We start from the raw sequence: 22210 nt of genomic DNA on the forward strand, positions 1-22210 counted from the left end.
CTCCCGGTACCGATCCAAAGGGGCGGTCCGCCCCCTCCCCCTCCCCCACACCGTTCGACCTCGACAACCGACGAGGACGAACGGGGGAGGGCGGCGATGCCCACGCGGCAAGCCTCGCTTACCGATATGCCGCCATTAGAACCCATTACGCCTCCGCCCCAACACGGGACCAGACCTCCGATCGATACTCGAAGCCCTGGGCATAGTCAGGAAGAGTTCTTCCGTACTCCTTACCAGACTTGGGTAGCATCGCAAGAACCCGCATCGCAAACCCAGTTACGATCCACCTCTTCCAGCCCTATCCACTTGGGGGCCTCGGGAGACCATGCGATGCACAGACGATCCCGATCCCCGTCCCGCCACCGAGACGGGCACCGATCGAGACACTCATCCTGGCACTCCTCACGCCATTCGGAGGTGTCACCGCAGAAAAAACTGCAACGTAGGGGATACTCCTCATCAGAGGTGTCCCCTCCGAGGGGCCCGGAGTACGAGGAGACACCGGTGCCCGATTCTCCTTGTCACTCCCCGATGTCCACGGACCTGGAGGCCTCATCCTCCTCCAGCCCGTCCCACAGACCGACGCTGGCGGAACAATTGTCCTTCTCATCATTCCTCCGACAAATGGCGGATGATCTGGATGTGACCCTTGACACGGGCTCCAGATACTCCAAAGAGTATCTGGACACCATGCATTTACCTAACCCTCCAACGGAGTCGCTTCGGCTCCCCTTGCATAAATTACTGGACCAGACCTTCATGCAGTGCTTCGAAACGCCGTATTCCATACCGGCGATCCCCAGCAAACTCGATGCTCGATACCGCATCGTGCACCATGAAGGGTTCGAGGGCCCTCAACTCTCCCACCAATCCCTACTGGTCGAGTCCTCCCTTAAACGCTCTCATCCCTCCCAGGTCTACGCCTCTGTACCGCCGGGCCGAGAGGGGAGAACGATGGACAAATTTGGTAGAAAATTCTACCAAAACTCCATGATGGCGTCACGGGTGCTAAACTACAACTTCTTTTTCTCTTCCTATCTGGAGTTCTTCTTGCCGGTGCTCCGCAAGTTCACTCCGTTCATAGACAACCAAGCTCGATTCGAGTTCGAGGAAGTGGTAGCCTCCCTCTCCCAATTACGCCTCCAGCTGATGCAATCCTCCTTCGATGCATTCGAACTCTCGGCACGCGCCGCCGCAAGCGCGGTAGCTATGCGTCGCCTGGCATGGCTCCATACTATCGATATGGATCCCAACCTACAGGACAGACTCGCCAACGTACCATGTGCTGGAGCTGACCTGTTCGATGAGTCTATCGAAACTGTTACCAAGAAGCTGTCGGATCATGAAAAATCCTTTCAATCCATCCTACGGCCCAAACCCAAACCTCAACAGTCTCGACCTTCCAGGCCACCCCTGATTTACCAGCGGCGTTACATGCCCAGACAAACGCCTGCTGCGAGACAGCCTGCGAAGAGACAACCTCCCCAGAAGTCTCAGCAAAAACTTCAGCCACCGGCTGTACCTAAGGCTCCCCAGCCCTTTTGACGCCCCTCCCGGGAGCATAACCTCGGCCTCTCCCATAGGGGGCCGCCTCCATCTTTCTTACCACCGATGGGAGGCCATAACCACGGACCTATGGGTCCTCTCCATCATAAGAGAAGGATACTCTCTTCAATTCCACCGGGTCCCCCCGGACCATCCCCCAAGAGAGTATCCTTCAAGCTCGACGCAGACCGCCCTTCTTCTTCATGAAGTCCAAACCTTACTTCAGCTTCGGGCTGTCGAGCCGGTCCCGTCAGACCAATTGAACCGAGGGTTTTACTCCCGGTACTTCCTCGTCCCGAAGAAAACGGGCGACCTGCGACCCATTTTAGACCTTCGGGCCCTCAACAAGTTCCTGGTCAAAGAGAAGTTTCGCATGTTGACTTTGGCTTCTCTATACCCCCTCCTCGAGCAGAACGACTGGTTATGCTCCCTGGATCTCAAGGAGGCCTACACTCACATCCCCATTCACCCGGCCTCCCGAAAGTTCCTCAGATTTCGGGTGGGAAATCTGCACCTACAGTATCGAGTGCTACCATTCGGCCTATCTTCGTCCCCCAGAGTCTTCACAAAGTGCCTGGTGGTAGTGGCCGCAGCACTCCGGGACAGGGGTCTACAGGTGTTTCCATACCTCGACGACTGGCTCATCAAGGCCCCGTCAGCCCCAGAGGTCACTTCGGCGGCCTTGGCTACAACCTACTTCCTCCAGAATTTGGGCTTCGAGATCAACTTCTCCAAGTCTCACCTACAACCCACCCAATCCCTCCCCTTCATCGGAGCGGTCCTGGACACCACCCGACTCCGAGCATTCCTGCCCCGGCAACGCATGGAGTCTCTTCTTCATCTCTGCCAGTCGGTGGCTACTCGCCAAACCCTACCGGCGAGACAACTGATGGTGCTCCTGGGCCATATGGCCTCCACAGTACACGTGACACCCTTTGCCAGACTCCACCTCAGGATCCCCCAGTGGACCCTGGCATCACAGTGGAATCAGACATCTGATCCACTATCCAAACGCATCGTAGTCACACCTGCTCTTCGGCAGTCTCTACTTTGGTGGATGACCTCTTCGAATCTATCCAGAGGTTTGCTGATGCACTCTCCCCCCCATCAGAAAGTTCTCACAACCGATTCGTCGAATTACGCATGGGGGGCCCACCTGGAGGGTCTCCGCACCCAAGGATTCTGGACCAGTGCGGAAAGACTACACCAAATCAATCTATTGGAACTCAGAGCCATCTTCAATGCGCTCCAAGCTTTCCAACACCTACTCCACGACATGGTAATCCTCATTCGCACAGACAATCAGGCCGCCATGTATTATATCAACAAGCAAGGAGGCACGGGCTCGGCCCTCCTTTGCCAGGAAGCTCTACGAGTCTGGGACTGGGCGGTGCGCCACAACGCCCTACTCAGAGCAGTATACATCCAGGGGGAGAACAACGTCTTAGCAGACAAACTAAGCCGTCTGCTACAACCGCACGAATGGACTCTCCATTCCAACCCCCTTCACCAAATCTTCACGCAATGGGGGACGCCTCAGATAGACCTCTTTGCGGCTCCCCACAACGCCAAACTGCCTCAGTTTTGCTCCAGGATCTACACTCCTCATCGCCTCGAGGCAGATGCTTTTCTACTGAACTGGGGGAAACGATTTCTATATGCGTTCCCACCATTCCCGCTGATCCAGAAGACTCTGGTCAAGCTGAAACTCGAACGGGCCACCATGATTCTAATAGCTCCTCGGTGGCCCAGACAACCTTGGTTCTCCCTCCTACTTCAACTCAGCAGCAGGGAACCAGTACCACTTCCAGTGTTTCCTTCACTACTTACTCAACATCAAGGATCACTACTTCATCCCAACCTGCAGTCTCTCCACCTGACAGCTTGGTTCCTCTCAACGTAACCCCTCACCAATTCTCACAAGAAGTGAGGGAGGTCTTGGAAGCTTCCAGGAAGCCCGCCACTCGACAATGCTACTCCCAGAAATGGACCAGATTCTCCTCATGGTGTGTTTCTAAGTCAAAGGAACCTCAGCGAGCTTCCTTATCCTCCGTGCTGGACTATCTCCTACACCTATCTCAATCTGGGCTCAAGTCCACATCCATACGAGTCCACCTGAGCGCTATTGCGGCGTTCCACCAGCCTCTACAAGGGAAACCCCTCTCGGCCCATCCGGTGGTCGCCAGATTTATGAAAGGACTCTTCCATGTTAACCCTCCTCTCAAACCACCCCCAGTAGTTTGGGACCTCAATGTAGTCCTTTCCCACCTCATGAAGCCCCCGTTTGAACCACTCAACAGGGCCCCTCTGAAGTATCTCACCTGGAAAGTGCTTTTCCTTGTAGCCCTTACGTCCGCTCGCAGAGTCAGCGAACTCCAGGCATTGATGGCGGACCCACCATTCACAGTATTCCACCATGACAAGGTGGTCCTCCGCACTCACCCGAAATTCCTGCCTAAGGTGGTCTCCGAATTTCATCTCAACCAATCCATTGTACTTCCAGTATTCTTCCCTAAGCCTCATTCTCACCACGGAGAATCGGCCCTTCACACTCTAGACTGTAAACGTGCCTTGGCTTTCTACCTGGATCGCACCAAGCCACACAGAACCACTCCTCAACTTTTTGTCTCCTTCGATCCTAACAAGTTGGGAAGACCCGTATCAAAGCGCACCATCTCTAATTGGATGGCGGCTTGTATCTCTTTCTGCTATGCCCAGGCTGGATTATCACTTCCTTGTAAGGTCACAGCCCATAAGGTCAGAGCAATGGCAGCCTCAGTAGCATTCCTCAGATCAACACCAATCGAGGAAATTTGCAAGGCTGCCACCTGGTCCTCGGTTCACACATTCACCTCACATTATTGTCTGGATACCCTCTCCAGACGGGATGGACAGTTTGGCCAAACAGTATTGAAAAATTTATTCTCTTAAGTCGCCAACTCCCCCTCCATCCCACTGAGGTTAGCTTGGAGGTCACCCACTAGTGAGAATACCTGCCTGCTTGTCCTGGGATAAAGCAATGTTACTTACCGTAACAGTTGTTATCCAGGGACAGCAGGCAGCTATTCTCACGTCCCACCCACCTCCCCTGGGTTGGCTTCTCAGGCTAGCTACCTGAACTGAGGAGACACGCCCGGATCTCCGGGTAGGAAGGCACCGGCGCATGCGCGGTGCGGGCATCTAGAAACTTTAAGTTTCTACAAGCAACACGTGCTTGTGAGACGTCCGTACCGGGGCTCTGTCTGATGACATCACCCACTAGTGAGAATAGCTGCCTGCTGTCCCTGGATAACAACTGTTACGGTAAGTAACATTGCTATTTGGGATGTAGTGCATGCTCAGTGGAAAGTTCCGGACACGCCTTTTCACTTGGTGCGGTCCATGGTCAGGCTCTACCCCATTCCTGATGGAGATAAAGAAACTTTTAAGTCTCCTGTGCAATCACGCACAGACATACAGTGCCAGTTGAAGGTGGTTTGACCCAGAGACTCTCAGGACCATAAAATGGAGGCTCTCCTTAAAGTTTTGATGTGGCTGCCCTGGCTGTCCAGGTGGCAATTGGTGGTTGTCTTGGTGCCTGAGCCTGTTTTTGGTGGTCTAACTGGATTAGGTCTAAGTGGATTAGGAAGTAGCTAAGATTGAGCTGGGCACATCTTATCTCTCTGATGCCATAAATAATCTGTTGTGTGCCTTGGCCAAGTCCATGGCTCTCGGAGTAGCGACCCACTGTGCCCGGTGGTTTGGGGGCTGGGCAGCGGATGTGGCTTCAAAGACTAAGCTCAGTAAGTTTCTCTTTCGGGGCTTCTTTCTCTTTGGGGAGGAGTTAGATAAACAGGTTCAGGCCTTGAGTGACGCTAAAGTTCTTGGTTACCGGAGGACTGACCTTGCCAGGCTTTGCAAGGTGGTTCTCCCCAGGGACATTTGCGTGAATTTTATAGCTACTACCCTGGCTGGGGTGCGACCTCTTTTCCTTCCGGAGGACGTTTCTTTCAGTCCTTCCGGCGGGGGGGGGGGGGGGGAGGGAGGGGTGTCTGTGACTCCTTCAAATCATTCTTCAGGTACGTAAAGGGAAAGCAACCAGCGAGGGAGGAAGTGGGGCCCTTGGATGATGGGGATAGAAAGGGAGTAGTGAGGGAGGAAAAAGAAATAGCTGACAAGTTAAATGACTTCTTTACGTCGGTCTTCACGAGGGAGGACACATCCAACATTCCGGAACAGAGACAATAGAAAATGGAGATCAAGATAGCAAGCTGGTCAAATTAGAGGTGAGCCAGGAGGATGTCCTCAGGCAGATAGACAAGCTAAAGAGCGACAAGTCGCCAGGTCCGGACGGCATTCACCCAAGGGTGCTCAAGGAATTAAGGAATGAAATAGCAGAGACACTTCAGCAAATATGCAACCTATCCCTAAAAACTGGAGAGATCCCGGAGGACTGGAAAATAGCTAATGTCACGCCCATCTTCAAGAAGGGTTCAAGGGGCGACCCGGGAAACTATAGGCCGGTGAGCCTCACATCGGTCCCGGGAAAGATGATGGAAGCGCTGATTAAGGACAGCATCTGTGATCATATAAAAAAAAATGGACAGCTAAGGTCGAGCCAGCATGGGTTCTGCAAGGGTAGGTCGTGCCTCACAAACTTGTTGTACTTCTTTGAGGGGGTAAATAGCCAGGTGGACAAAGGTGAACCCATAGACATAATTTACCTAGACTTCCAGAAAGCCTTCGATAAGGTACCACATGAGCGGTTGCTCAGGAAGCTATGGAATCACGGGGTGCGAGGGGAGGTCCACCGATGGAGCAACTAAACTGATTAAGGATATGGAAAACCTTACATACACTGACAGACTGAAGAAGCTGGGGCTGTTCTCCCTGGAAAAGCGGAGACTCAGAGGAGATATGATAGAGACCTTCAAGATCCTGAGGGGCATCGAAAAGGTTGACAAGGACAGATTTTTCAATTTAAAAGAAACCACAAGAACAAGGGGACACTCGATGAAATTGAAGGGGGACAGGTTTAGAACAAACGCAAGGAAATTCTTTTTCACACAGAGGGTGGTGGACACATGGAACACCCTTCCGGAGGCCATGATAGGAAATAGCACAGTAAAGGGTTTCAAGGAAGACCTGGATAGGTTCCTGGAGGACAAAGGGATTGAGGGGTACAGATAAGAGCAGTGGAAGGTTTAGAGATAAGTGTAGAAGTAGGTATAAAATTAGTCAGGGACCGCTGCTCAGGCAATATGCCTGATGGGCCTCCGCGTGAGCGGACTGCTGGGCGGGATGGACCTCTGGTCTGCCCCGGCGGAGGCGACTTCTTATGTTCCTCCGGAGGCTCCTCCTCCACCTCTCCAGCCCAATGACTTGTGGATCCTTCCCCCGGTTCTAGTTGGAGCCCGTTTAGGGGAGTTTTCCCAACCTTTGCCAGATCGTTTCCTCTCCTTTCATTGTCAGGCAACTTAGAAGAAGGCTTTTTGGCAGACACTACTCAGGTTGGTGGACCTCAAAGCGATAGTCCAAGTGCCTCCTCAGGAGATTCGCACTGGCAAAAAAAGGGGTCTTTTTGGCCCATTTTGGATCTATGTATTTAATTTAAAAATGTATATAACAAAGGCACTTAGGAATCCACTTATTGACAAACACAGAGTCAGGACAGAAGTTACATCTACCAGAAATCATAGTTATTTACCATAACAGGCGTTATCCAGGGACAGCAGGCAGATATTCTCACATGTGGGTGACGTCATCCACGGAGCCCGGATGCGGACAGCTTCGCAAGCAGATTTGCCTGTAGAATTTCAGAAAGTTCGCAAATGCCACACTGTGCATGCACGAGTGCCTTCCCACCCAGCGTAGGGCGCATCTCTCCTCAGTTCAGATAGCTAGCAGAGAAGCCAACCAAGGGAGGTGGGTGGGTTGTGAGAATATCTGCCTGCTGTCCCTGGATAACACCTGTTACAGTAAGTAACTGTGCTTTATCCCAGGCCAAGCAGGCAGGATATTCTCACATGTGGGTGACCTCCAAACTAACCAAAAAGGGATGGTGGGTGTGTTGGAAACTTAGGAGAATAGATTTTGTAAAACTGGCCGAAATGGCTATTTCATTTGGAAAAAGTATCCAGATAATAATGAGAAGTGAATGTATGAACCGAGGACCAAGTGGCAACTTTGCAGATTTCCTTAATAGAAGTAGATCTGAGGAAAGCTACTGCAGCCGCTATGGCTTTGACTTTGTGGGCTGCGACTCGACTCTGTAGATGCAGTCCAGCCTGAGCATAGCAGAAAGAGATGCAAGCAGCTAACCAGTATGAGATGGTGCTTGGAAATTGGATGTCCCAACTTGTTTGGATTGAAGGAGACAAAAAGTTGAGGTGCAGATCTATGTGGTTGAGTGCGTTACAAGTAGAAAGCCAAAGCACGCTTACAGTCCAGAGTATGAAGAGCTGTTTCTCCAGGGTGGGAATGAGGCTTTGGAAAAAACACTGGAAGTACAATAGATTGATTGAGATGAAATTCTGAAACCACTTTAAGTAAGAATTTAGGATGAGTACGGAGGATCACCTTGTCATAATAGAATACTGTGAAAGGTGGGTCTGCAACTAAAGCTTGGAGCTCGCTGACCCTGCGAGTGGAGATGACAGCAATGAGAAAAACCACTTTCCAAGTGAGATATTTAAGATGGTTCGAAAGGAGGCTTCATCAACTGAGCAACAACAACATTGAGATCCCAAACCACTGGAGGCGGCTTGAGAGGTGGTTTGACATTGAAAATCCTTTCATAAATCTGGAAACCACAGGATGAGCAAAAAGGGTTTCCCTTCAATAGGCTGATGGAAAGCAGCAATGGCACCAAGGTGGACTCGAATGGATGTGGATTTGAGGCCTGATTGAGACAAATGGAACAGGTATACTTCTCCCTCCGAATCTGCAGATTTGGTTATTCACGATTTAAAATTTTTTTTTTTTTTAATAATTAAAGCTGTATTCTGGACCTTCCCCACCTCCCTCCTGCTTTCCCCCAGAATCACTTAAGCCTTACCTGGTGGTCTAGTGGGTTTTTGGGGCAGGAGCAATCTTCCTATGCTCCTGCCCCATGCAGATCACTCTTAGGAAATGGCTGCCGTGAGCTTCCGTCATAGTCTTGGGATTTGGGAAAGTTGATTTTGAATCCCAAAACTTTGCAGGAACCACATATAGTCCGTTGGGTCGCTACAATAACCCCTGGAGGCCATGGTTCCGCAGAGCTGCTGCCACTACCACTGGGCACTTGGTGAAGCCAGGCTGAAAGATTGTACTGAAAATGCAGATTCCCCACCCGAAATCTGAGGAATTGTCACGAGGCTGGATGAATGGGCATATAAGTGTAAGCCTCTTTGAGATCTAGAGAACATAACCAATCGTTCTGATCTAGAAGGGGGTATAGAGGTGCCAGAGACAGCATCCAAAATTTCTCTCTGACCAGAAATTTGTTGAGGGCTCTGAGGTCCAAAATAGGTCACAGATCACCCGTCTTCTTCAGAACTAGGAAGTAATGAGAGTAAAATCCCTTGCTCTGCTCTTCTAGTGGAACTTCCACAATGGCACAGAGATGAAGCAGAGCTTGAGCTTCCTGAAGAAGAAGGGCGGTCTGGGATGGATTGGTAGGATAAACATAGAAACATAGAAAGATGACGGCAGATAAGGGCCATAGCCCATCAAGTCTGCCCACACCATTTACCCACCCTCTTAAGTCTACTGACCCCTAAAGTACAATAATTATACTGTCATTCTACTGACCCGCTAATTCAAGTCCTAGTGACCCTATCCCTTGGCATGACCTCGTAGGGATCCCACATAGGTATCCCATTTGTTCTTGAAGTCTGGGATGCTGCGTGCCTCGACCACCTGTACTGGAAGCTTGTTCCAATGCTCAATCACTCTCTCCGTGAAGAAGTACTTCCTGGCGTCTCCACGAAACTTCCCTCCCTTGAGTTTGAGCGGATGTCCTCTTGTGGTCGAGGGTCCCTTGAGAAGAAAGATATCCTCTTCCACCTCGACCCGTCCTGTGATGTACTTAAAAGTCTCAATCATGTCTCCCCTCTCCCTACGCTCTTCGAGAGTGTAGAGCTGCAATTTGCTCAAGCTTTCTTCGTACGGGAGACCCTTTAGCCCCGAGACCAACCTGGTGGCCATCCGCTGAACCGATTCAATTCTGAGCACATCCTTACGGTAATGTGGCCTCCAGAATTGCACACAGTATTCCAGATGAGGTCTCACCATGGCTCTGTACAATGGCATCATGACTTCAGGTTTCCTGTTGACGAAGCTTCTCTTGATACAACCTATCATCTGCCGTGCTTTAGATGAAGCCTTCTCCACTTGAGTGGCTGCTTTCATGTCAGCACTGATGATTACTCCCAAGTCTCGTTCTTCCGTAGTCCTTGTTAAAGTTTCTCCATTCAGGGTGTAGGTTCTGCAAGGATTTCCGTTACCGAGATGCATGACCTTACATTTCTTGGCGTTGAAGCCCAGCTGCCAGATCAAGGACCATTTTTCTAAAGTACGCAGGTCTTGCTCCATAGCATCCTGTAGATTATAGCCGTTTACTATATTGCATAGTTTGGCGTCATCAGCGAATAAGGTTACCTTGCCTTGAAGCCCTTGAGTTAGATCCCCAATGAATATGTTGAAGAGGAGTGGGCCCAGGACTGAACCCTGTGGCACTCCGCTAGTCACCTCTGACATTTTAGAGAAGGTACCGTTAACCACCACCCTCTGAAGTCTGCCACTAAGCCAATCTTTAACCCATGCAGTTAGAGTCTCTCCTAATCCCATCGATTTCATCTTGTTCAGCAGCCTGCGGTGTGGGACGCTGTCAAACGCTTTGCTGAAGTCCAGGTACACGACGTCCAAGGACTCTCCTGAGTCCAGTCTTCTTGTTACCCAGTCAAAGAAGCTGATTAGATTGGACTGGCATGACCTACCCTTGGTGAATCCATGTTGGCTAGGATCCCGGAGATTTCCCTCGTTCAGGATCGTATCTAATTTATATTTAACTAGTGTTTCCATGAGTTTACACACTATTGAGGTGAGGCTTACCGGTCTATAGTTCGCAGCCTCAGCCTTGCAACCCTTTTTATGTAGAGGAACGACATTGGCTGTTTTCCAGTCCAACGGAACTATCCCCGTACTTAGTGAGAGATTGAATAGCATTGTCAACGGTTCCGCCAGAACATCTCTCAATTCTCTGAGCACTCTTGGGTGTAAATTGTCCGGACCCATGGCCTTGTTTACCTTTAGCTTTGCCAGTTCGTTGTAGACGTCCCCAGGTGTGAATTCAAAATTCTGAAACGGGTCATCCATGTCTTGTTTTATCATCAACTGTGGTCCGTGTCCCGGTGCTTCGCGGGTGAAGACTGAGCAGAAATATTCATTTAGTAGTTCTGCTTTTTCTGAATCTGCCATCGCGTAGTTTCCGTCCGATTGTCTAAGGCGTACTATACCGTCTGTGTTCCTTTTCCTGTCACTGATATACCTAAAGAAGGATTTGTCCCCTTTTTTAATGTTTTTTGCCAGAGTTTCTTCCACTCGAAGTTTGGCCTCCCTAACTGCTCTTTTGACCGCTGCAGATCTGGTCTTATATTCTACTTTAGTTTCTTTTCTCTGCGTACGTTTGTAGGAAAGAAATGCTTTTTTCTTCTCCTTAATGAGGTGCGAGATCTCTTCAGTGAACCATTGGGGTTTGTTGTTTCTTTGTCTTTTATCTACTGATTTTATGTAGCGATTAGTTGCTTCGTGTATAGATGATTTCAGGTACGACCACATAGTTTCCACATTGCCGGTCTCTGCTTGGTCCTGCAGCATCTGATGAACGAAATCTCCCATGCGTGCGAAGTCGGTGTCCCGGAATTTGAGCACCTTTGTTTTTGTAATTGATTTAGGGGATCCTTTCCCAAGGTTGAACCATACCATGTTATGGTCGCTGGAGGCTAGCGTATCTCCTACCGAGACCTCTGAGACGCTTTCCCCGTTGGTGAGTACCAGATCTAGGATCGCCTGGGCCCTAGTGGGCTCCGTTACCATCTGTCTGAGATGTACTCCTTTTATGGAGGTCAAAAGCCTCCTGCTGCTGCTGGTTGTTGCTGAAAATGTGTTCCAGTCTGCATCCGGCATGTTGAAGTCTCCTAGCAGTACAGTGTCGCCCCGTAGAGTTATATTCTCTATGTCTTCAATTAATTCTGCGTCCATGTCTTCCGGTTGTCTTGGAGGTCTGTATACGACACCAAGATACAGGCATTTTTTGCCACCTCTTTTGGAGGCAGATCTAGAAGAACCTGGATGAAATGAAGAGAGTATCCTTCCCTGATGATGGACAGCACCCAGAGATCTTATGTAATGATCTCCCAGCGGTGGTAAAAATGATGGAGATGACCTCCAATAGGAAGGGGACAGGACAGAGGCAGAATGATTGAGGTTATGCTCTGTAGTAGATGGTCAAAAAGGCTGAGAGTGAGGTTTCTGCTGTCTCTGCTACTGTTGTGGTTGTTTCTTAGGAGGTGCTCTTGTATAAGGAGCTGCTCTCTGTGGAAAATGCCTCTGATAAAATGGAAGAGGTGTGAAGCCTTTAGAACAGGGATCTCAAAGTCCCTCCTCGAGGGCCATAATCCAGTCGGGTTTTCAGGATTTCCCCAATGAATATGCATTGAAAGCAGTGCATGAACATAGATCTCATGCTTATTCATTGGGGAAATCCTGAAAACTTGACTGGATTGCGGCCCTCAAGGAGGGACTTTGAGACCCCTACTTTAGAAGAAGGAGGCTTAGGACGAGTGATGGAAGCAAATGATTTTTCATGTTCAATCATTTAGTAGCTGCCTCGATGGAGTCATCAAACAATTCATTGCCTTGATCAGAAATGTTAGCTAGACGATCTTGAAGATTAGGGTCCATGTCTCTAGTGCAGAGCCAGCCAAGCCTGCGCATCGCTACTGAAAAGGCAGCGACCCTCGAGGAAAGCTCAAATGCATCACAGGAAGATTGAAGGAGATGCATGTGGAGTTGAGTCAGAATGGTGATTGTCTGCTGAAACCCTGGAAGATGATGTTGAGGAATATATTTGAAATATTCAGGCAGTGTGTCAACCAAATGCTTGAAATAAGAAATGAAAACAAAGTTGTAATTCAAAACTCTAGTTGCCATGAGAGAATTTTGATACAACCGGCGACCAAATTTGTCCATGGTCCTGCCCTCTCTTCCAGGAGGGCCAGTGGCATAAACTTTGGCAGGATTGGTCTTTTTCAGAGAAGACTCCACAAGAAGGGATTGATGGGATAACTGAGATTTCTCAAAGCCCTTGCAGTGGACCATCCTATAATGAGACTCCAGCTTTCCTGGGACAGCAGAAATAGAATAAGGTGTCTCGAGGTTTCTCTTAAAAGTTTGAGAAAGAAGTCTATTAATGGGTAATTTGAGTGACTCCGCAGGACAATGAGACATACCCATTTCTTCTAAATACTCCCGAGTGTACTTGGACTCAGAGTCCAAAGTAATATTGAGTTCCTTACTCATTTGATGAAGGAAAGAAGAAAAAGATATCTGCTCCAAGGAAGGTAGACTTTGAGGAGAAGAAGGTGACCTCAATGTGCCTCACAAGGCAGAGAACGAAGATGGTTAAGGGGTTGGAGGAGCTGCCGTACAGTGAAAGATTAGAGAAACTGGGCCTCTTCTCCTTCAAACAGATTGAGAGGGGACAGGCTTAGTAGATAAGGACAGGTTGTTCACCCTCTCCAAGGTAAAGAGAACGAGATGGCACTCTCTAAAATTAAAAGAGGATAGATTCCGTACAAACGTAAGAAAGTTCTTCTTCACCCAGAGTGGTAGAAAACTGGAACGCTCTTCCGGAGTCTGTCATAGAAGAAAACACCCTCCAGGGATTCAAGACAAAGTTAGACAAGGTTGAAAAATTTAGACCAGAACAGATCGCTTGTAATTTTTTTGCGGTAGGTAATGGGGTAGGAGATGCGGGGTGGAGCCCCAAGATGCAACATGAATATGGTGAGACAGAAAGTACCTAAGAAGTGGTCAGACCAGGGGACATATTCCCAGAGAGTGTCGTCAACTGATGTCTTGTGAGAGATGAGATCGAGGAAGCTAATGAGGTCTTAGTGTGTGCCCCTTTTCATGGGTGCATGGGGGGGGAGGCCCAGGGAGGTGAGGATGCTAATAAATTCAGTCGTATCATTGCTGTTGATGTCGTCTAGGTGGAGATTGATTTCCCCAATGATCAATAATCTTTGAAATTTGAGGAAGGCGCTTGTTATGGTTTCGAGGACGAGTTCGGAGGAATTGTTCCAAGGGGTAGGTGGGCGATATAGAAGCAGGATGCTCAGTGGGTGAGGGTGAAGTTCATCGTTGACAGAGGCTAGCATATATTCTAGTGAGGTGTGGCTACCCCTTTCGAGGAGCTGAACATCGAAGAAAGATTTGTAGAGAATTGCCAGGCCATCTCCTTTACGGCTAGATCTGGGTGAGAAGAGACCTTGGCAGCCATGGGAGCAGAGTTCATTTTGTGTAAATTGGTCATCTTTTTTAATCCATGATTCCGTGATGCATAAGAAACCAGGGTCAGAATCCTCGAGTAGGTCCTTCAGAATTTGAATCTTGTTGCAAGCGGATCTTGCGTTGCAATAAAGTGTTGGGACTGGGGTGAGCGAGTCAGAGGCAAGGTTGGGGAGATTGGCCGGGGAAACAAGCTTTAAAAAAGCGTGGTTGATTCTTTGGGGGTTCTTTTTGGGGGGATGTTATCTGGTGCGAATCAACGTGGGGATTTTGAGACCAGGGCAGATATTGTTGGGACTCGCAGAGTCAAGAAGATTTGGAGAGGGAGGTATTACGCAAAGGGTGGTGTTGAGAGAGAAGCAAAGTAGTAGGAGAAAAAAGTACGAGGGTGGGTTCATGGTGAGAAATGGGAGGCTCTTATTTTTTTTTTTTTTAGGATTTTGCGGAGCTAGGACTGTCGGGAATCGGAGTTCCACTCCCACGCGTTCCCGAGCATGGATTTTTAAATTTTGTTTTGTTTTTTGGGGTTTTGCGCAGCTAGGGCTGTCGGGAGGTGGAGTTCAACTCCCACACCGACCCAAGCAGGGGATTTGTTGTATAGCTATATATATCTCACATTTGTTGTATAGCTATATATCTCACTTTTTTTTTTTTCAGTAGTCGCCTAGAGTCTCATGGCATCATCTGAACGCAATGCTCTGTTTGGTTTATAAACCTTCTAGGGGTATAGTCTCAGTGCCATCCAAAATATTAAGGTTGTTTGTGTTGAGTTTGATTTACTCACTTTGATTGTTTGATTTAGTGGACTCAGGTCCCTTTAATTTCAGCACACTCAGGGTGCTCAATGATGGTGTGTGGGTGGAGGCTTACCGCCTTGACCCAGAAGTGAAGTGTCGGAGCTGTGCTCCTATCACTGAGGGTTCACACTGAGAGCACCCTATATTATATTCACCCCATTTTGGTTTGTTAGTTGCGAGCCAATTTTGGCGTCTTGAGCGTCCCCCACACAAACCTTGATGTGACTAGGTTGCCTTTTTGTGTTTTTTCTACAGTAGGAATTTTGGCAAATTTGGAGTGTATTGTTGAATATTAAAGCAGGCTGGCCAGCCAGGTACCCTGCAAAAGGGTTGCCCTCCTAGCTACAGACTTCTGATCCAGAGAGTCTTATATCTTCTCCCAGGCAGAGCTGCCCCAGTAATACTCAGGACTTCTGGAACACTGAGAAGCCTCAAAATCCGGATAAAAACCCAAAAATAATAAAACAGAATCAGAGCAAATCAAAGACATCTTCCAACTTCCATGAAGAAGGAGAAACTGAGGGGCTACAGTATAGCTATGTGATGCAGGGGGTGGAACTGAGAGAAAAAAAATATAAATGCTTTCTACAAGAAAAAACAAAGAGAGGAACTAAACCCCCCCCCACTCAATAAATCATAAAACTACAAAAGTGGAGGATAGACAGTTATCTATTTTGCAATATATCAAACATAAGCCATCCAAATGCTAACTGTGAAACTAACACAAGAAGGAAAAAAAGACCTCAGATTCCTGTAATAGGCAATGAAATCAATGTATGCCTGATATACTGGGTGGAATCAATCATTGGTCAAAGATAAAAACCTCTGTGTTATCATTAGATTATCAAAGAATGAAGAACAGCACAATGTAACTGAAGGGTCCTGTTTCTCAACTGAGTCCTGGAGTACCCCCATGCCAGTCAGGTTTTCAGAATATCCACAATGAATATGCATGAAAAAAATTTGCATATAATGGAGACAGTGTATGCAAATCAAGTTTATGAGCATTCATTGTGGATATCCTGAAAACCTGACTGGCAAGGGAGTACTCCAGGATCCAGTTGAGAAACAATGTGCTACACAACTTGCAACTAGAGGTGAATAACTCACTGGCACTGGTTCAAGACTCATATGCCTTTGCATTAGAAATACACTTTAGATATCTGCAAAGTGGTGAGGCGGGGGACAGAATATGGTTGTGGGAGAAGAACTGTTTAGTGGGTTCATTAAAAATGGTGCTCCTTTATATGCTGGTATCCGCTATAATAAAACCCTTAGCGCACATGCGCACTTCAATCTTTGTGATCCCTGCATCCGTGCTTCCATGCCACACATGCACAGTAGAAGGAGCCAGTGGTGGTTTCCCCATCGCCCTCCCTCTGTCAGTGGTCTCAAAACTCACGGCCCCCCAGGTACTATTCTGCGGCCCGTGGTCTGGCTGGCTCCCTTACTGAAGTGGTTTTTCAGTCCCTTGCCGAAGTTATTTTTGAGTTCAAATCCGCGGCTCCTCTCAAGAGCTGCACCTGAGTTGGAAGCCTGTCTGACATCACGTCAGAGAGAGAAGGCTTCCAACGCAGGCGTGGATCGTGAGAGGAGCTGCGGCAGTGGCTTTGAACTCAAAAATAACTTTGGCAAGGGAGCCAGCCAGAAACGACAAAGAGAAATGCTGCTGCCCTACTGCACAGGGAAGGGGAGGGGAGGGAAATGCTGCTGCTGCACAGGGAAGTGGGAGGGGGAGAGAGAAAGGGGACCAGGGAGCGAACTTGCTTTGCTTTTTTGGGGGAGGGATGTGCTGGGGGCAGGGAGCAATCTTGGTTTGCTTTGGGGGGGAGCAAGAAAGACAGATAGACAAAGGGGGCCAGGGAGAGAGACAGACAAAGGGGGCCAGGGAAAGAGACAGACAAAGGGGGCCAAGGAAGAGAGATAGACAGAAAGAAAAACAGACAGACAGCGGGAGGGAGAGAGACAGAAAGAAAGAAAGAGACGGGCAGGGAGAGAGAAAGAAAGGAAGAAACAGGGGCAGGGAGAGAAAAAGAAAGAAAGACAGACGAGCATATATTCTAGCACCCGTTAATGTAACGGACTTAAACACTAGTGTGTAGTATAAAAGTTCTGGGAGTTTATCTTTGTTCTAACTTTGATAGTTTATAATGTTGATTTTTTTGGGATCACCAATAAAATTACTGAAAATTCATCATACAGCTCACATTTGCTTTGAACAATGTACAGCTTTTATTATGCCATATGTGAAGTCATAGTTCAGTGACAAAAATGTTACAACTAGAACCCAAACACTGTTTGGGGTATTCGTACAATATCCATCCCTAGACATTACCAATCCACACTGATATCTACAGGGTTATACCAAATTTTTCTCTTTATACACTGAATAGAATGACATTTTTACGAGAATAAAAATAATTTAAATAGTATAAGTTTAAAGATAAAATTAGTAATAAAACATTTACATATACTGCAAATATTTAATTCCATGTTCTGTATGTGTAAAAACTTCTAGAAATATAAAGATGGCTCTAGTTCAGAAGCAACAAAGGGGCCCAATTAATTCTTCATGTACACAAACATGAAACGATCTAGGAGGTACAGTGTGCACTGCAGCTAGAAATAGTCAGATGAATGGGTTTACTCCATGAGCTCTACGAGGGAAGGGATGAGGTGGGGGGAACTGATCAGAAATCCTCTCATCACTAATTAAACTCCAGAAATGACCTCCAGACTCTGAACTCAGGTGCTGTGGGTTGCAATGCTCCCTGAAAGTTTATTACAGGATGACTTTCACATGGAGCTTCTCAAGTGGGTGAACTTGAATGGTCATTGACCAAGATGGCCAGTCTTTCCACATCCTTAGCAGTAGGAATAGGACTGAAAGGACAGGATTGGCAGCTGGTCTTTTTCCATTTCATATGCATCTTAAAATTATATGGAATATATTTAAAAAGAAAAGGAGATAGCAGTAACACTTGGTATGTGGGAAAGCCAACATCAGTCAACATCTACCCTGATGACAAAAAAGACACTTGTCACAGTGGAGTAGACCTTTCCTCCAGCCATCCCAGTTCATCTGAAAATAGCAAATCTTACACAAGTGCTTACTTTAGGTAACTTTATGCTGATTATTACTGTTCCTCCTTCCACAAGGGTGGACATGTTAATATAATAGATACAGTTGGAAATTAACCAAGTCCAAGAAAAAAATATCCAGTGTCACCGACAGTGTATGGGGGAGAAAGAATATGCTTCACATCATAATTCTGCACTCTCTACTAGACCATTTACCAAGCTTTTATATTTCCTTGTAACAGCTGTCAATGATTAGCTGTAGGTAAACCAACCACTGAGCAAATCCTTCATTGAAAACAAATTTCTTGTGTAACCACATCCCATTTAGAATACGACCTTCCCATAACGTGAGATCAAAATCTCCAGCTGCCATATAGTCTAACCCCAGCATCCTCACAGATAGACTTGCACTTTTATACTGATTAGCTGTTTCCCTCTTCAGTTATTTGCTTTTCATCTTTTAGAACATTTTGCTATGACTAAATACCCTTCCTTCACCTCACTTTTCAACTGTTCATGTTGTACTGAATGGAATGATGGCATACAGCTCCTGACAATGATCAGCTGATGCAAGTGGGTGAATAGGAGGAGCTCTCAAACCCACCAATACTGTAACAAGGAAGAAGAATTCAGAACAGAAAAAGGGATCAATGAATGTCAGTGCTACTGGGTATGGAATTATTAACGCTTTGGGTAAGGACGCTGTGTTAAACTTTGAACTCAGACACACAAAAACAGGAATCAGTCCAGGTTATTATGGAACCAGAAGGCTCTTTCCAATCCCCTTGCAACAGCAGCAGAAATATCCTGTGGCTTAAGGCCTTGCTCTCATTGCTATCACATAGAAAATTTCTGCAGGCTTTGCATTAAACACAATACAACTATTTTATCCCCACTTAACACTGATTTCCCTTCATTCTATGATCTCTAAAAAGGAATACACAATTTTTGCTACAAAAAGAGACAAGATTAAGGAGTGGAAAAGAGAAAAACGAATAAATGAATCTTATAGAAGTAGCAACCATAAAATAAAATAGTCTGAATAATGAATACATTTTAGAATGCACTAGAAACATTTTTAGTATATGTATATAAATAATCACAGTCTTTTGATAAAAATGAGAGTATAGAAGCTGTCAATTCAGTTACTTCATCTATAAATCTACTGCCCCTTAGGAGTCCCGGTATTAAAGGAATGGCCTGAATAATACATTTATGCTGCAAAAAAGTATTTAAATATTTAGCAAAACATAACCTCTCTTACTCTCTCCAATACATGATGTTGGGCAAACTCACAAAGTTTACCATAAAATTGTGTGGCAAAAATAATATATATGAATATATATGTATATAAACATTAATCTTTATGCCTTTGTACTCAACTCAGTACAAATAGCACAATAGTGTATTGTTTTCTAAATATAAAAGGTAGATTTCCAAAAAAATGAAACGCACATTGATATAAACCATCCAAAAATCTTGAACGATTAAAAAGTGTATTCAAAGTTACATGACCCAGCATAGGAGTCATTCTTCAAAGTTCCCTTCATATCAGCAATAAGTGTGTCAAGAGGGACAAACCAGGAACATTGCTAAAAAAACTGCTTAAGGCTGAATGTACAAGGGGAAAAACAAGTGAACATGAAGTGGATATAGTATAGCATAAAATAAAATAAGATTCCCCAGTCTTTTTTCTGCAATGAAAACCTTTGAAAGATGCAACAGGTACTGCTTAACTTGCTCAGGGTAACATCTTTAAAGACTGAATTCATTTTAAGAATATTTACATCGTAAAATAAAAGGGATATTAAATACACCATCAAGGCACAGCAACCACACCTCACTGCTGTTTGACTTTCATTCACAATCATTAGAAATTTTCCCTTGCTTTTGCTATGCCAAGAGTTCAATGGAATTTGTTTTGAATAAATGTACACTTGCACAGGAAATGTGTTCCTATGCAGTAATGTCCACATATACTAACATACCATCACCACCTATAGTTTCTCAGCCACATATCCACCTCCTGATCCCTATCATGAAGAAAAAAGAAAATAATGGCTCTCTAAAGCCAAGCCTGAGAATAAACAGGATGGCAAATCGTCTTTCTATTGGTGATAAAGGAGGAGTTCATGCTAGGAATGACAGCAAAGCTTCTCTTCCACTATTACTTCCAGAAATCTTGAAGTTCTACAGCTGTCTTGCCTTGAATAATCCACGATTGTTGTGCACTTCAGAAGATAAGGAACAAATTCCATGTTTACCCCGGCCTAGACTATTTTATTTATACATCTTGAGTCCAAGCCAGAGGGAATTCTTCTGAACCATCCTTCTTCATTATTACCACTGAATTCCTGAAAACAAAGAAAAAGGAACTTCATTTTAGCAGAACAAAGATGATACTGTACAAATGTTTCTGTCAAAATGATTACCATCCATTCAAAACATTTGCTAAAATACCATGAACCTGATCCAATTGCTACTATTTATCATGGAATGTTAGAGTGGTCTAATGGTTAGTGCAAAGGCCCAAGAACCTGGGGAACTCTGGGAAAGTCCCTTCACCCTCCATTGCCCATACAAAGGCAGTACACTTCCCCCTCCGTATTCGCGGTGGTTAGGGGCAGAGCCGGCCTGCGAATATTAAAAACCCGATAATAATGTTTGGGCCGGTTCTGCCCCTAACCACCGCTTCCCCCGGCTATTTTAAACTCTGAAAGCCCCCACTTAAGCCTTACCTGTTTTTTTAGCGGGTTTTCAGGCAGGAGCGATCTTCCCACGCTCTTGCCCCGTGCAGATCACTCACAGGAAATGGCTGCCTTGAGCTCCTATAGTCTCTTGAGCCATTTCCTGTGAGTGATCTGTACGGGGCAGGAGCGTGGGAAGATTGCTCCTGCCACGAAAACCTGCTAGACCACCAGGTAAGGCTTAAGGGAGGGCTCAAAATAGCCTGAAAAGTGAAAAAGCATTTTTTTGTTTTAAAACCGCGAATAATCAAATCCGTAGATACGGAAATCGCAAATACGGAGGAGGAAGTATATACCAAATCCCATCCACTTTCCTCTTTCAAATTTTTCCGTGGCACTTTGTGACCTTGACTAAGTCACTTAACTATCTATTGCTTCAAGTACACATTGTGAGCACAGTAGGGACAAGGAAACACTTATGAAAAAGGTGCGAGCTAAATGCTTAAATTCTTCTTTACGGAGAGGGTGATTGATGTGTGGAATGTGCTCCCGAGGGAGAAAGAAAACGGAGACAGAGTTCAAAGAAGCGTGGGATGAACACAGAGGATCTCTAATCAAAAAATAATGGGTATACATTGAAGGAACTAAGGCTAGTACTGGGCAGACTTGCACGGTCTGTCCCACGTATATTGACATTCAGTTGAGGACGGGCTGGGGATGGTTAGGATGGGCTGGAGTGAGCTTTGATGGAAACTCCAGTAGATGGAATCTAAGCACACTACTGGGCAGGGCTCTGGGTTTCTAGGCAAGAAATATCTAAGAAAAAAGACCATTTAAACTAAATAATTTATGGAGCATGTATGGTTGGGCAGACTGGATGGACCACTTGGGTCTTTATCTGCCATCATTTACTATGTTACTATGACAAAGATTGAGAACACCTGAGGAAAAGCAAACAGATCTTATGAGAAGCCAGGTGCCCTGGATGAGTAGACACAATTTGGTTTCAGACAACAGCACAGCACAGAACTCCTCATCCTGACCTTAATAACCAAAATCAAACAACTGCTAAGTACAGGCCGCTAGGCCATTCTCCTTCAATTCGACATATCTGCTGCTTTTGACTCTGTTGATCATCAATTATTCCTAACAAAACTCTCTGAGATAAGGGCAACAGATTAGAGAGTTGCGCGGGGACAGAAATCCCACCCGTCCCCGCCAAAGTCCCACCCGTCCCCGTGAGGAATCCCATCCGTCCCTGCGAGGAATCCCTCCGTCCCCACCCATCTCTGCGAGGAATCCCCCGTCCCCACCCATCCCCGTGAGGAATCCCCTCCGTCCCCGCGAGGAATCCCCTCTGTCCCCACCCGTCCCTATAAACTACAGAAATAGTTATTTCATTGAATTATGCTACTGAATTAAAGGCTCTGGTAGAAACCCATTTAAAAATAAGCAAAAAGACTTTATTAATTTGGAAATATTAATTGGGAAGAATACATACTTTGTAAACGGGTTTCTACCAGAGCCTCTAATGTTTATAAATTTTTATCAACACAACTAATATAC

General features: G+C 46.5%; 1 protein-coding gene across 5 annotated transcripts in view; it reads right to left on the bottom strand.

The window, feature by feature from the left end:
- Nucleotides 1-17084: 17084 nt before the first annotated feature.
- NFAT5 (nuclear factor of activated T cells 5) overlaps nt 17085-22210 on the bottom strand; it is a 383347-nt gene continuing 378221 nt past the window's right edge. For all 5 annotated transcript variants that reach the window (XM_033941877.1, XM_033941880.1, XM_033941878.1 and 2 more), the window contains one exon: nt 17085-20311. The gene's annotated coding sequence lies outside the window, so the exon portion shown is untranslated. The remainder of the gene's footprint in view (nt 20312-22210) is intronic.

Source organism: Geotrypetes seraphini, chromosome 4 (genome assembly GCF_902459505.1).
Source record: "Geotrypetes seraphini chromosome 4, aGeoSer1.1, whole genome shotgun sequence".
NCBI lineage: Eukaryota > Metazoa > Chordata > Amphibia > Gymnophiona > Dermophiidae > Geotrypetes > Geotrypetes seraphini.